Below are 14,636 nucleotides of genomic sequence, written 5' to 3'. Positions count from 1 at the left end.
GGTAAAATAGAGAGTGAGATTGTGCAGAAAAATAGAGAGTGAGATTGTGCGGTAAAATAGAGAGTGAGATTGTACGGTAAAATAGAGAGTGAGATTGAGCGGTAAAATAGAGAGTGACATTGGTAAAATAGAGAGTGAGATTGTGCGGTAAAATAGAGAGTGAGATTGTGCGGAAAAATAGAGAGGGAGATAGTGCGGTAAAATAGAGAGTGAGATTGTACAGTAAAATAGAGAGTGAGATTGTGCGGTAAAATAGAGAGTGAGATTGTGCGGTAAAATAGAGAGTGACATTGGTAAAATAGAGAGTGAGATTGTGCGGTAAAATAGAGAGTGAGATTGTGCGGAAAAATAGAGAGGGAGATAGTGCGGTAAAATAGAGAGTGAGATTGTACAGTAAAATAGAGAGTGAGATTGTGCGGTAAAATAGAGAGTGAGATTGTGCGGTAAAATAGAGAGTGAGATTGTGCGGTAAAATAGAGAGTGAGATTGTGCAGTAAAATAGAGAGTGAGATTGTACGGTAAAATATAGAGTGAGATTGTGCGGAAAAATAGAGAGTGAGATTGTGCGGTAAAATAGAGAGTGAGATTGTGCGGTAAAATAGAGAGTGAGAGTGTGCGGAAAAATAGAGAGTGAGATTGGTAAAATAGAGAGTGAGATTGTTCGGTAAAATAGAGAGTGAGATTGTACGGTAAAAAAGAGAGTGAGATTGGTAAAATAGAGAGTGAGATTGTGCGGTAAAATAGAGAGTGAGATTGTGCAGAAAAATAGAGAGTGAGATTGTGCGGTAAAATAGAGAGTGAGATTGTACGGTAAAATAGAGAGTGAGATTGTGCGGTAAAATAGAGAGTGACATTGGTAAAATAGAGAGTGAGATTGTGCGGTAAAATAGAGAGTGAGATTGAACGGTAAAATAGAGAGTGAGATTGGTAAAATAGAGAGTGAGATTGTGCGGTAAAATAGAGAGTGAGATTGTGCGGAAAAATAGAGAGTGAGATTGTGCGGTAAAATAGAGAGTGAGATTGTGCGGAAAAATAGAGAGTGAGATTGGGCGGGAAAATAGAGAGTGAGATTGTACAGTAAAATAGAGAGTGAGATTGTGCGGTAAAATAGAGAGTGAGATTGGTAAAATAGAGAGTGAGATTGTGCGGTAAAATAGAGAGTGAGATTGTGCGGAAAAATAGAGAGTGAGATTGTGCGGTAAAATAGAGAGTGAGATTGTACGGTAAAATAGAGAGTGAGATTGGGCGGGAAAATAGAGAGTGAGATTGTACGGTAAAATAGAGAGTGAGATTGTGCGGTAAAATAGAGAGTGAGATTGTGCGGAAAAATAGAGAGTGAGATTGTGCGGTAAAATAGAGAGTGAGATTGTACGGTAAAATAGAGAGTGAGATTGGTAATATAGAGAGTGAGATTGTTCGGTAAAATAGAGAGTGAGATTGGTAAAATAGAGAGTGAGATTGTGCGGTAAAATAGAGAGTGAGATTGTGCAGAAAAATAGAGAGGGAGATAGTGCGGTAAAATAGAGAGTGAGATTGTACAGTAAAATAGAGAGTGAGATTGTGCGGTAAAATAGAGAGTGAGATTGTGCGGTAAAATAGAGAGTGAGATTGTGCGGTAAAATAGAGAGTGAGATTGTGAAGTAAAATAGAGAGTGAGATTGTACGGTAAAATATAGAGTGAGATTGTAAGGTAAAAGAGAGAGTGAGATTGTGCGGTAAAATAGAGAGTGAGAGTGTGCGGAAAAATAGAGAGTGAGATTGTTCGGTAAAATAGAGAGTGATATTGTACGGTAAAAAAGAGAGTGAGATTGGTAAAATAGAGAGTGAGATTGTGCGGTAAAATAGAGAGTGAGATTGTGCAGAAAAATAGAGAGTGAGATTGTGCGGTAAAATAGAGAGTGAGATTGTACGGTAAAATAGAGAGTGAGATTGTGCGGTAAAATAGAGAGTGACATTGGTAAAATAGAGAGTGAGATTGTGCGGTAAAATAGAGAGTGAGATTGAACGGTAAAATAGAGAGTGAGATTGGTAAAATAGAGAGTGAGATTGTGCGGTAAAATAGAGAGTGAGATTGTGCGGAAAAATAGAGAGTGAGATTGTGCGGTAAAATAGAGAGTGAGATTGTGCGGAAAAATAGAGAGTGAGATTGTGTGGTAAAATAGAGAGTGACATTGTGCGGTAAAATAGAGAGTGAGATTGGTAAAATAGAGAGTGAGATTGTGCGGTAAAATAGAGAGTGAGATTGTGCGGTAAAATAGAGAGTGAGATTGTGCGGTAAAATAGAGAGTGAGATTGAACGGTAAAATAGAGAGTGAGATTGTGCGGAAAAATAGAGAGTGAGATTGTGCGGTAAAATAGAGAGTGAGATTGTGCGGTAAAATAGAGAGTGAGATTGTGCGGTAAAATAGAGAGTGAGATTGTGTGGTAAAATAGAGAGTGAGATTGTGCAGTAAAATATAGAGTGACATTGGTAAAATAGAGAGTGAGATTGTGCGGTAAAATAGAGAGTGAGATTTACGGTAAAATAGAGAGTGAGATTGTGCGGTAAAATAGAGAGTGAGATTTACGGTAAAATAGAGAGTGAGATTGTGCGGTAAAATAGAGAGTGAGATTGTGCGGTAAAATAGAGAGTGAGATTGTACGGTAAAATAGAGAGTGAGATTGGTAAAATAGAGAGTGAGATTGTGCGGAAAAATAGAGAGTGAGATTGGTAAAATAGAGAGTGAGATTGTGCGGTAAAATAGAGAGTGAGATTGGTAAAATAGAGAGTGAGATTGTGCGGTAAAATAGAGAGTGAGATTGGTAAAATAGAGAGTGAGATTGTGCGGAAAAATAGAGAGTGAGATTGGTAAAATAGAGAGTGAGATTGTGCGGTAAAATAGAGAGTGAGATTGTGCGGTAAAATAGAGAGTGAAATTGTGCAGAAAAATAGAGAGTGAGATTGTGCGGTAAAATAGAGAGTGAGATTGGTAAAATAGAGAGTGAGATTGTGCGGTAAAATAGAGAGTGAGATTGTGCGGTAAAATAGAGAGTGAGAGTGTGCGGAAAAATAGAGAGTGAGATTGGTAAAATAGAGAGTGAGAGTGTGCGGAAAAATAGAGAGTGAGATTGGTAAAATAGAGAGTGAGATTGTTCGGTAAAATAGAGAGTGAGATTGTACGGTTAAAAAGAGAGTGAGATTGGTAAAATAGAGAGTGAGATTGTGCGGTAAAATAGAGAGTGAGATTGTGCGGTAAAATAGAGAGTGAGATTGTGCGGTAAAATAGAGATTGAGATTGTGCGGTAAAATAGAGAGTGACATTGGTAAAATAGAGAGTGAGATTGTGCGGTAAAATAGAGAGTGAGATTGTGCGGTAAAATAGAGAGTGAGATTGGTAAAATAGAGAGTGAGATTGTGCGGTAAAATAGAGAGTGAGATTGTACGGTACAATAGAGAGTGAGATTGTGCGTTAAAATAGAGAGTGAGATTGTGCGGTAAAATAGAGAGTGAGATTGTTAAAAAAGAGAGTGAGATTGTGCGGTAAAATAGAGAGTGAGATTGGTAAAATAGAGAGTGAGATTGTGCGGTAAAACAGAGAGTGAGATTTACGGTAAAATAGAGAGTGAGATTGGTAAAATAGAGAGTGAGATTGTGCGGTAAAATAGAGAGTGAGATTGTGCGGTAAAATAGAGAGTGAGATTGTTAAAAAAGAGAGTGAGATTGTGCGGTAAAATAGAGAGTGAGATTGTGCGGTAAAATAGAGAGTGAGATTTACGGTAAAATAGAGAGTGAGATTGTGCGGTAAAATAGAGAGTGAGATTGTGCAGTAAAATAGAGAGTGAGATTGTACGGTAAAATAGAGAGTGAGATTGTGCGGTAAAATAGAGAGTGAGATTGATAAAATAGAGAGTGAGATTGGTAAAATAGAGAGTGAGATTGTGCGGTAAAATAGAGAGTGAGATTGTGCGGTAAAATAGAGAGTGAGATTGGTAAAATAGAGAGTGAGATTGTGCGGTAAAATAGAGAGTGAGATTGTGCGGAAAAATAGAGAGTGAGATTGTGTGGTAAAATAGAGAGTGACATTGTGCGGTAAAATAGAGAGTGAGATTGGTAAAATAGAGAGTGAGATTGTGCGGTAAAATAGAGAGTGAGATTGTGCGGTAAAATAGAGAGTGAGATTGTGCGGTAAAATAGAGAGTGAGATTGAACGGTAAAATAGAGAGTGAGATTGTGCGGAAAAATAGAGAGTGAGATTGTGCGGTAAAATAGAGAGTGAGATTGTGCGGTAAAATAGAGAGTGAGATTGTGCGGTAAAATAGAGAGTGAGATTGTGTGGTAAAATAGAGAGTGAGATTGTGCAGTAAAATATAGAGTGACATTGGTAAAATAGAGAGTGAGATTGTGCGGTAAAATAGAGAGTGAGATTTACGGTAAAATAGAGAGTGAGATTGTGCGGTAAAATAGAGAGTGAGATTTACGGTAAAATAGAGAGTGAGATTGTGCGGTAAAATAGAGAGTGAGATTGTGCGGTAAAATAGAGAGTGAGATTGTACGGTAAAATAGAGAGTGAGATTGGTAAAATAGAGAGTGAGATTGTGCGGAAAAATAGAGAGTGAGATTGGTAAAATAGAGAGTGAGATTGTGCGGTAAAATAGAGAGTGAGATTGGTAAAATAGAGAGTGAGATTGTGCGGTAAAATAGAGAGTGAGATTGGTAAAATAGAGAGTGAGATTGTGCGGAAAAATAGAGAGTGAGATTGGTAAAATAGAGAGTGAGATTGTGCGGTAAAATAGAGAGTGAGATTGTGCGGTAAAATAGAGAGTGAAATTGTGCAGAAAAATAGAGAGTGAGATTGTGCGGTAAAATAGAGAGTGAGATTGGTAAAATAGAGAGTGAGATTGTGCGGTAAAATAGAGAGTGAGATTGTGCGGTAAAATAGAGAGTGAGAGTGTGCGGAAAAATAGAGAGTGAGATTGGTAAAATAGAGAGTGAGAGTGTGCGGAAAAATAGAGAGTGAGATTGGTAAAATAGAGAGTGAGATTGTTCGGTAAAATAGAGAGTGAGATTGTACGGTTAAAAAGAGAGTGAGATTGGTAAAATAGAGAGTGAGATTGTGCGGTAAAATAGAGAGTGAGATTGTGCGGTAAAATAGAGAGTGAGATTGTGCGGTAAAATAGAGAGTGAGATTGTGCGGTAAAATAGAGAGTGACATTGGTAAAATAGAGAGTGAGATTGTGCGGTAAAATAGAGAGTGAGATTGTGCGGTAAAATAGAGAGTGAGATTGGTAAAATAGAGAGTGAGATTGTGCGGTAAAATAGAGAGTGAGATTGTACGGTACAATAGAGAGTGAGATTGTGCGTTAAAATAGAGAGTGAGATTGTGCGGTAAAATAGAGAGTGAGATTGTTAAAAAAGAGAGTGAGATTGTGCGGTAAAATAGAGAGTGAGATTGGTAAAATAGAGAGTGAGATTGTGCGGTAAAACAGAGAGTGAGATTTACGGTAAAATAGAGAGTGAGATTGGTAAAATAGAGAGTGAGATTGTGCGGTAAAATAGAGAGTGAGATTGTGCGGTAAAATAGAGAGTGAGATTGTTAAAAAAGAGAGTGAGATTGTGCGGTAAAATAGAGAGTGAGATTGTGCGGTAAAATAGAGAGTGAGATTTACGGTAAAATAGAGAATGAGATTGTGCGGTAAAATAGAGAGTGAGATTGTGCAGTAAAATAGAGAGTGAGATTGTACGGTAAAATAGAGAGTGAGATTGTGCGGTAAAATAGAGAGTGAGATTGATAAAATAGAGAGTGAGATTGGTAAAATAGAGAGTGAGATTGTGCGGTAAAATAGAGAGTGAGATTGTGCGGTAAAATAGAGAGTGAGATTGGTAAAATAGAGAGTGAGATTGTGCGGTAAAATAGAGAGTGAGATTGTACGGTACAATAGAGAGTGAGATTGTGCGTTAAAATAGAGAGTGAGATTGTGCGGTAAAATAGAGAGTGAGATTGTTAAAAAAGAGAATGAGATTGTGCGGTAAAATAGAGAGTGAGATTGGTAAAATAGAGAGTGAGATTGTGCGGTAAAACAGAGAGTGAGATTTACGGTAAAATAGAGAGTGAGATTGGTAAAATAGAGAGTGAGATTGTGCGGTAAAATAGATAGTGAGATTGTGCGGTAAAATAGAGAGTGAGATTGTTAAAAAAGAGAGTGAGATTGTGCGGTAAAATAGAGAGTGAGATTGTGCGGTAAAATAGAGAGTGAGATTTACGGTAAAATAGAGAGTGAGATTGTGCGGTAAAATAGAGAGTGAGATTGTGCAGTAAAATAGAGAGTGAGATTGTACGGTAAAATAGAGAGTGAGATTGTGCGGTAAAATAGAGAGTGAGATTGATAAAATAGAGAGTGAGATTGGTAGAATAGAGAGTGAGATTGTGCGGTAAAATAGAGAGTGAGATTGTGCGGTAAAATAGAGAGTGAGATTGTGCGGTAAAATAGAGAGTGAGATTGGTAAAATAGAGAGTGAGATTGTGCGGTAAAATAGAGAGTGAGATTGTGCGTTAAAATAGAGAGTGAGATTGTGCGGTAAAATAGAGAGTGAGATTGTTAAAAAAGAGAGTGAGATTGTGCGGTAAAATAGAGAGTGAGATTGTGCGGTAAAATAGAGCGTGAGATTTACGGTAAAATAGAGAGTGAGATTGTACGGTAAAATAGAGAGTGAGATTGTGCGGTAAAATAGAGAGTGAGATTGTGCGGTAAAATAGAGAGTGAGATTGTGCGGTAAAATAGAGAGTGAGATTGTGTGGTAAAATAGAGAGTGAGATTGGTAAAATAGAGAGTGAGATTGTGCGGTAAAATAGAGAGTGAGATTGTGCGGTAAAATAGAGAGTGAGATTGGTAAAATAGAGAGTGAGATTGTGCGGTAAAATAGAGAGTGAGATTGTGCGGTATAATAGAGAGTGAGATTGTGCGGTAAAATATAGAGTGAGATTGTGCGTTAAAATAGAGAGTGAGATTGTGCGGTAAAATAGAGAGTGAGATTGTTAAAAAAGAGAGTGAGATTGTGCGGTAAAATAGAGAGTGAGATTGGTAAAATAGAGAGTGAGATTGTGCGGTAAAATAGAAAGTGAGATTGTGCGGTAAAATAGAGAGTGAGATTGGTAAAATAGAGAGTGAGATTGTGCGGTAAAATAGAGAGTGAGATTGTACGGTACAATAGAGAGTGAGATTGTGCGTTAAAATAGAGAGTGAGATTGTGCGGTAAAATAGAGAGTGAGATTGTTAAAAAAGAGAGTGAGATTGTGCGGTAAAATAGAGAGTGAGATTGGTAAAATAGAGAGTGAGATTGTGCGGTAAAACAGAGAGTGAGATTTACGGTAAAATAGAGAGTGAGATTGGTAAAATAGAGAGTGAGATTGTGCGGTAAAATAGAGAGTGAGATTGTGCGGTAAAATAGAGAGTGAGATTGTTAAAAAAGAGAGTGAGATTGTGCGGTAAAATAGAGAGTGAGATTGTGCGGTAAAATATAGAGTGAGATTTACGGTAAAATAGAGAGTGAGATTGTGCGGTAAAATAGAGAGTGAGATTGTGCAGTAAAATAGAGAGTGAGATTGTACGGTAAAATAGAGAGTGAGATTGTGCGGTAAAATAGAGAGTGAGATTGTACGGTAAAATAGAGAGTGAGATTGTGCGGTAAAATAGAGAGTGAGATTGATAAAATAGAGAGTGAGATTGGTAAAATAGAGAGTGAGATTGTGCGGTAAAATAGAGAGTGAGATTGTGCGGTAAAATAGAGAGTGAGATTGTACGGTAAAATAGAGAGTGAAATTGTGCAGTAAAATAGAGAGTGAGATTGTGCGTTAAAATAGAGAGTGAGATTGTGCGGTAAAATAGAGAGTGAGATTGTGCGGTAAAATAGAGAGTGAGATTGTTAAAAAAGAGAGTGAGATTGTGCGGTAAAATAGAGAGTGAGATTGTGCGGTAAAATAGAGAGTGAGATTTACGGTAAAATAGAGAGTGAGATTGTGCGGTAAAATAGAGAGTGAGATTGTGCGGTAAAATAGAGAGTGAGATTGGTCAAATAGAGAGTGAGATTGTGCGGTAAAATAGAGAGTGACATTGGTAAAATAGAGAGTGAGATTGTGCGGTAAAATAGAGAGTGAGATTGTGCGGTAAAATAGAGAGTGAGATTGGTAAAATAGAGAGTGAGATTGGTAAAATAGAGAGTGAGATTGTGCGGTAAAATAGAGAGTGAGATTGGTAAAATAGAGAGTGAGATTGGTAAAATAGAGAGTGAGATTGGTAAAATAGAGAGTGAGATTGTACGGTAAAATAGAGAGTGAGATTGTACGGTAAAATAGAGAGTGAGATTGTGCGGTAAAATAGAGAGTGAGATTGTGTGGTAAAATAGAGAGTGAGATTGGTAAAATAGAGAGTGAGATTGTGCGGTAAAATAGAGAGTGAGATTGTGCGGTATAATAGAGAGTGAGATTGTGCGGTAAAATATAGAGTGAGATTGTGCGTTAAAATAGAGAGTGAGATTGTGCGGTAAAATAGAGAGTGAGATTGTTAAAAAAGAGAGTGAGATTGTGCGGTAAAATAGAGAGTGAGATTGGTAAAATAGAGAGTGAGATTGTGCGGTAAAATAGAGAGTGAGATTGTGCGGTAAAATAGAGAGTGAGATTGATAAAATAGAGAGTGAGATTGTGCGGTAAAATAGATAGTGAGATTGTACGGTACAATAGAGAGTGAGATTGTGCGTTAAAATAGAGAGTGAGATTGTACGGTAAAATAGAGAGTGAGATTGTTAAAAAAGAGAGTGAGATTGTTCGGTAAAATAGAGAGTGAGATTGGTAAAATAGAGAGTGAGATTGTGCGGTAAAATAGAGAGTGAGATTGTACGGTAAAATAGAGAACGAAATTGTGCAGTAAAATAGAGAGTGAGATTGTGCGTTAAAATAGAGAGTGAGATTGTGCGTTAAAATAGAGAGTGAGATTGTGCGGTAAAATAGAGAGTGAGATTGTTAAAAAAGAGAGTGAGATTGTGCGGTAAAATAGAGAGTGAGATTGTGCGGTAAAATAGAGAGTGAGATTTACGGTAAAATAGAGAGTGAGATTGTGCGGTAAAATAGAGAGTGAGATTGTGCGGTATAATAGAGAGTGAGATTGTGCGGTAAAATAGAGAGTGAGATTGTGCGTTAAAATAGAGAGTGAGATTGTGCGGTAAAATAGAGAGTGAGCTTGTTAAAAAAGAGAGTGAGATTGGTAAAATAGAGAGTGAGATTGTGCGGTAAAATAGAGAGTGAGATTGTGCGGTAAAATAGAGAGTGAGATTGTGCGGTAAAATAGAGAGTGAGATTGTGCGGTAAAATAGAGAGGGAGATTGGTAAAATAGAGAGTGAGATTGTGCGGTAAAATAGAGAGTGAGATTGTGCGGTAAAATAGAGAGTGAGATTGTACGGTAAAATAGAGAGTGAGATTGTGCGGTAAAATAGAGAGTGAGATTGTACGGTAAAATAGAGAGTGAGATTGTGCGGTAAAATAGAGAGTGAGATTGTACGGTAAAATAGAGAGTGAGATTGTTAAAAAAGAGAGTGAGATTGTGCGGTAAAATAGAGAGTGAGATTGTGCGGTAAAATAGAGAGTGAGATTTACGGTAAAATAGAGAGTGAGATTGTGCGGTAAAATAGAGAGTGAGATTGTTAAAAAAGAGAGTGAGATTGTGCGGTAAAATAGAGAGTGAGATTGTGCGGTAAAATAGAGAGTGAGATTTACGGTAAAATAGAGAGTGAGATTGTGCAGTAAAATAGAGAGTGAGATTGTACGGTAAAATAGAGTGAGATTGTGCGTTAAAATAGAGAGTGAGATTGTGCGGTAAAATAGAGAGTGAGATTGTTAAAAAAGAGAGTGAGATTGTGCGGAAAAATAGAGAGTGAGATTGTGCGATAAAATAGAGAGTGAGATTTACGGTAAAATAGAGAGTGAGATTGTGCGGTAAAATAGAGAGTGAGATTGTGCGGTATAATAGAGAGTGAGATTGTGCGGTAAAATAGAGAGTGAGATTGTGCGTTAAAATAGAGAGTGAGATTGTGCGGTAAAATAGAGAGTGAGATTGTGCGGTAAAATAGAGAGTGAGATTGTGCGGTAAAATAGAGAGTGAGATTGGTAAAATAGAGAGTGAGATTGTGCGGTAAAATAGAGAGTGAGATTGTGCGGTAAAATAGAGAGGGAGATTGGTAAAATAGAGAGTGAGATTGTGCGGTAAAATAGAGAGTGAGATTGTGCGGTAAAATAGAGAGTGAGATTGTGCGGTAAAATAGAGAGTGAGATTGTGCGGTAAAATAGAGAGTGAGATTGGTAAAATAGAGAGTGAGATTGTGCGGTAAAATAGAGAGTGAGATTGTGCGGTAAAATAGAGAGGGAGATTGGTAAAATAGAGAGTGAGATTGTGCGGTAAAATAGAGAGTGAGATTGTGCGGTAAAATAGAGAGTGAGATTGTACGGTAAAATAGAGAGTGAGATTGTGCGGTAAAATAGAGAGTGAGATTGATAAAATAGAGAGCGAGATTGTGCGGTAAAATAGAGAGTGAGATTGTGCGGTAAAATAGAGAGTGAGATTGTGCGGTAAAATAGAGAGTGAGATTGTACGGTAAAATAGAGAGTGAGATTGTACGGTAAAATAGAGAGTGAAATTGTGCAGTAAAATAGAGAGTGAGATTGTGCGTTAAAATAGAGAGTGAGATTGTGCGTTAAAATAGAGAGTGAGATTGTGCGGTAAAATAGAGAGTGAGATTGTTATAAAAGAGAGTGAGATTGTGCGGTAAAATAGAGAGTGAGATTGTGCGGTAAAATAGAGAGTGAGATTTACGGTAAAATAGAGAGTGAGATTGTGCGGTAAAATAGAGAGTGAGATTGTGCGGTATAAAAGAGAGTGAGATTGTGCGGTAAAATAGAGAGTGAGATTGTGCGTTAAAATAGAGAGTGAGATTGTGCGGTAAAATAGAGAGTGAGATTGTGCGGTAAAATAGAGAGTGAGATTTACGGTAAAATAGAGAGTGAGATTGTGCGGTAAAATAGAGAGTGAGATTGTGCGGTATAATAGAGAGTGAGATTGTGCGGTAAAATAGAGAGTGAGATTGTGCGTTAAAATAGAGAGTGAGATTGTGCGGTAAAATAGAGAGTGAGATTGTTAAAAATAGAGTGAGATTGGTAAAATAGAGAGTGAGATTGTGCGGTAAAATAGAGAGTGAGATTGTGCGGTAAAATAGAGAGTGAGATTTACGGTAAAATAGAGAGTGAGATTGTGCGGTAAAATAGAGAGTGAGATTGTGCGGTAAAATAGAGAGTGAGATTGGTAAAATAGAGAGTGAGAATGTGCGGTAAAATAGAGAGTGCGATTGTGCGGTAAAATAGAGAGGGAGATTGGTAAAATAGAGAGTGAGATTGTGCGGTAAAATAGAGAGTGAGATTGTGCGGTAAAATAGAGAGTGAGATTGTATGGTAAAATAGAGAGTGAGATTGTGTGGTAAAATAGAGAGTGAGATTGGTAAAATAGAGAGCGAGATTGTGCGGTAAAATAGAGAGTGAGATTGTGCGGTAAAATAGAGAGTGAGATTGTGCGGTAAAATAGAGAGTGAGATTGTACGGTAAAATAGAGAGTGAAATTGTGCAGTAAAATAGAGAGTGAGATTGTGCGTTAAAATAGAGAGTGAGATTGTGCGGTAAAATAGAGAGTGAGATTGTGCGGTAAAATAGAGAGTGAGATTGTACGGTAAAATAGAGAGTGAAATTGTGCAGTAAAATAGAGAGTGAGATTGTGCGTTAAAATAGAGAGTGAGATTGTACGGTAAAATAGAGAGTGAGATTTATGGTAAAATAGAGAGTGAGATTGTGCGGTTAAATAGAGAGTGAGATTGTGCGGTAAAATAGAGAGTGAGATTTATGGTAAAATAGAGAGTGAGATTGTGCGGTAAAATAGAGAGTGAGATTGTGCAGTAAAATAGAGAGTGAGATTGTACGGTAAAATAGAGAGTGAGATTGTGCGGTAAAATAGAGAGTGAGATTGTACGGTAAAATAGAGAGTGAGATTGTGCGGTAAAATAGAGAGTGAGATTGATAAAATAGAGAGTGAGATTGTGCGGTAAAATAGAGAGTGAGATTGTACGGTAAAATAGAGAGTGAGATTGTGCGGTAAAATAGAGAGTGAGATTGATAAAATAGAGAGCGAGATTGTACGGTAAAATAGAGAGTGAGATTGTGTGGTAAAATAGAGAGTGAGATTGGTAAAATAGAGAGCGAGATTGTGCGGTAAAATAGAGAGTGAGATTGTGCGGTAAAATAGAGAGTGAGATTGTGCGGTAAAAAAGAGAGTGAGATTGTACGGTAAAATAGAGAGTGAAATTGTGCAGTAAAATAGAGAGTGAGATTGTGCGTTAAAATAGAGAGTGAGATTGTGCGGTAAAATAGAGAGTGAAATTGTGCAGTAAAATAGAGAGTGAGATTGTGCGTTAAAATAGAGAGTGAGATTGTACGGTAAAATAGAGAGTGAGATTTATGGTAAAATAGAGAGTGAGATTGTGCGGTAAAATAGAGAGTGAGATTGTGCGGTAAAATAGAGAGTGAGATTTATGGTAAAATAGAGAGTGAGATTGTGCGGTAAAATAGAGAGTGAGATTGTGCAGTAAAATAGAGAGTGAGATTGTACGGTAAAATAGAGAGTGAGATTGTGCGGTAAAATAGAGAGTGAGATTGTACGGTAAAATAGAGAGTGAGATTGTGCGGTAAAATAGAGAGTGAGATTGATAAAATAGAGAGTGAGATTGGTAAAATAGAGAGTGAGATTGTGCGGTAAAATAGAGAGTGAGATTGTGCGGTAAAATAGAGAGTGAGATTGTACGGTAAAATAGAGAGTGAAATTGTGCAGTAAAATAGAGAGTGAGATTGTGCGTTAAAATAGAGAGTGAGATTGTGCGTTAAAATAGAGAGTGAGATCGTGCGGTAAAATAGAGAGTGAGATTGTGCGGTAAAATAGAGAGTGAGATTGGTAAAATAGAGAGTGAGATTGTGCGGTAAAATAGAGAGTGAGATTGTGCGGTAAAATAGAGAGTGAGATTGGTAAAATAGAGAGTGAGATTGTGCGGTAAAATAGAGAGTGAGATTGTGCGGTAAAATAGAGAGTGAGATTGTGCGGTAAAATAGAGAGTGAGATTGTGTGGTAAAATAGAGAGTGAGATTGGTAAAATAGAGAGTGAGATTGTGCGGTAAAATAGAGAGTGAGATTGTGCGGTAAAATAGAGAGTGAGATTGGTAAAATAGAGAGTGAGATTGTGCGGTAAAATAGAGAGTGAGATTGTGCGGTATAATAGAGAGTGAGATTGTGCGGTAAAATAGAGAGTGAGATTGTGCGGTAAAATAGAGAGTGAGATTGTGCAGTAAAATATAGAGTGAGATTGTGCGTTAAAATAGAGAGTGAGATTGTGCGGTAAAATAGAGAGTGAGTTTGTTAAAAAAGAGAGTGAGATTGTGCGGTAAAATAGAGAGTGAGATTGGTAAAATAGAGAGTGAGATTGTGCGGTAAAATAGAGAGTGAGATTGTGCGGTAAAATAGAGAGTGAGATTGGTAAAATAGAGAGTGAGATTGTGCGGTAAAATAGAGAGTGAGATTGTACGGTAAAATAGAGAGTGAGATTGTGCGTTAAAATAGAGAGTGAGATTGTGCGGTAAAATAGAGAGTGAGATTGTTAAAGAGAGTGAGATTGTGCGGTAAAATAGAGAGTGAGATTGTGCGGTAAAATAGAGAGTGAGATTGTGCGGTAAAATAGAGAGTGAGATTGTGCGGTAAAATAGAGAGTGAGATTGTGCGGTAAAACAGAGAGTGAGATTTACGGTAAAATAGAGAGTGAGATTGGTAAAATAGAGAGTGAGATTGTGCGGTAAAATAGAGAGTGAGATTGTGCGGTAAAATAGAGAGTGAGATTGTTAAAAAAGAGAGTGAGATTGTGCGGTAAAATAGAGAGTGAGATTGTGCGGTAAAATAGAGAGTGAGATTTATGGTAAAATAGAGAGTGAGATTGTGCGGTAAAATAGAGAGTGAGATTGATAAAATAGAGAGTGAGATTGGTAAAATAGAGAGTGAGATTGTGCGGTAAAATAGAGAGTGAGATTGTGCGGTAAAATAGAGAGTGAGATTGTACGGTAAAATAGAGAGTGAAATTGTGCAGTAAAATAGAGAGTGAGATTGTGCGTTAAAATAGAGAGTGAGATTGTGCGGTAAAATAGAGAGTGAGATTGTTAAAAAAGAGAGTGAGATTGGTAAAATAGAGAGTGAGATTGTGCGGTAAAATAGAGAGTGAGATTGTGCGGTAAAATAGAGAGTGAGATTGTTAAAAAAGAGAGTGAGATTGGTAAAATAGAGAGTGAGATTGTGCGGTAAAATAGAGAGTGAGATTGTGCGGTAAAATAGAGAGTGAGATTGTGCGGTAAAATAGAGAGTGAGATTGGTAAAATAGAGAGTGAGATTGTGCGGTAAAATAGAGAGTGAGATTGTGCGGTAAAATAGAGAGTGAGATTGTGCGGTAAAATAGAGAGTGAGATTGTACGGTAAAATAGAGAGTGAGATTGTGCGGTAAAATAGAGAGTGAGATTGTTAAAATAGAGAGCGAGATTGT

Source organism: Hyla sarda, unplaced genomic scaffold (genome assembly GCF_029499605.1).
Source record: "Hyla sarda isolate aHylSar1 unplaced genomic scaffold, aHylSar1.hap1 scaffold_703, whole genome shotgun sequence".
NCBI lineage: Eukaryota > Metazoa > Chordata > Amphibia > Anura > Hylidae > Hyla > Hyla sarda.
This window is presented reverse-complemented; position numbering follows the sequence as displayed.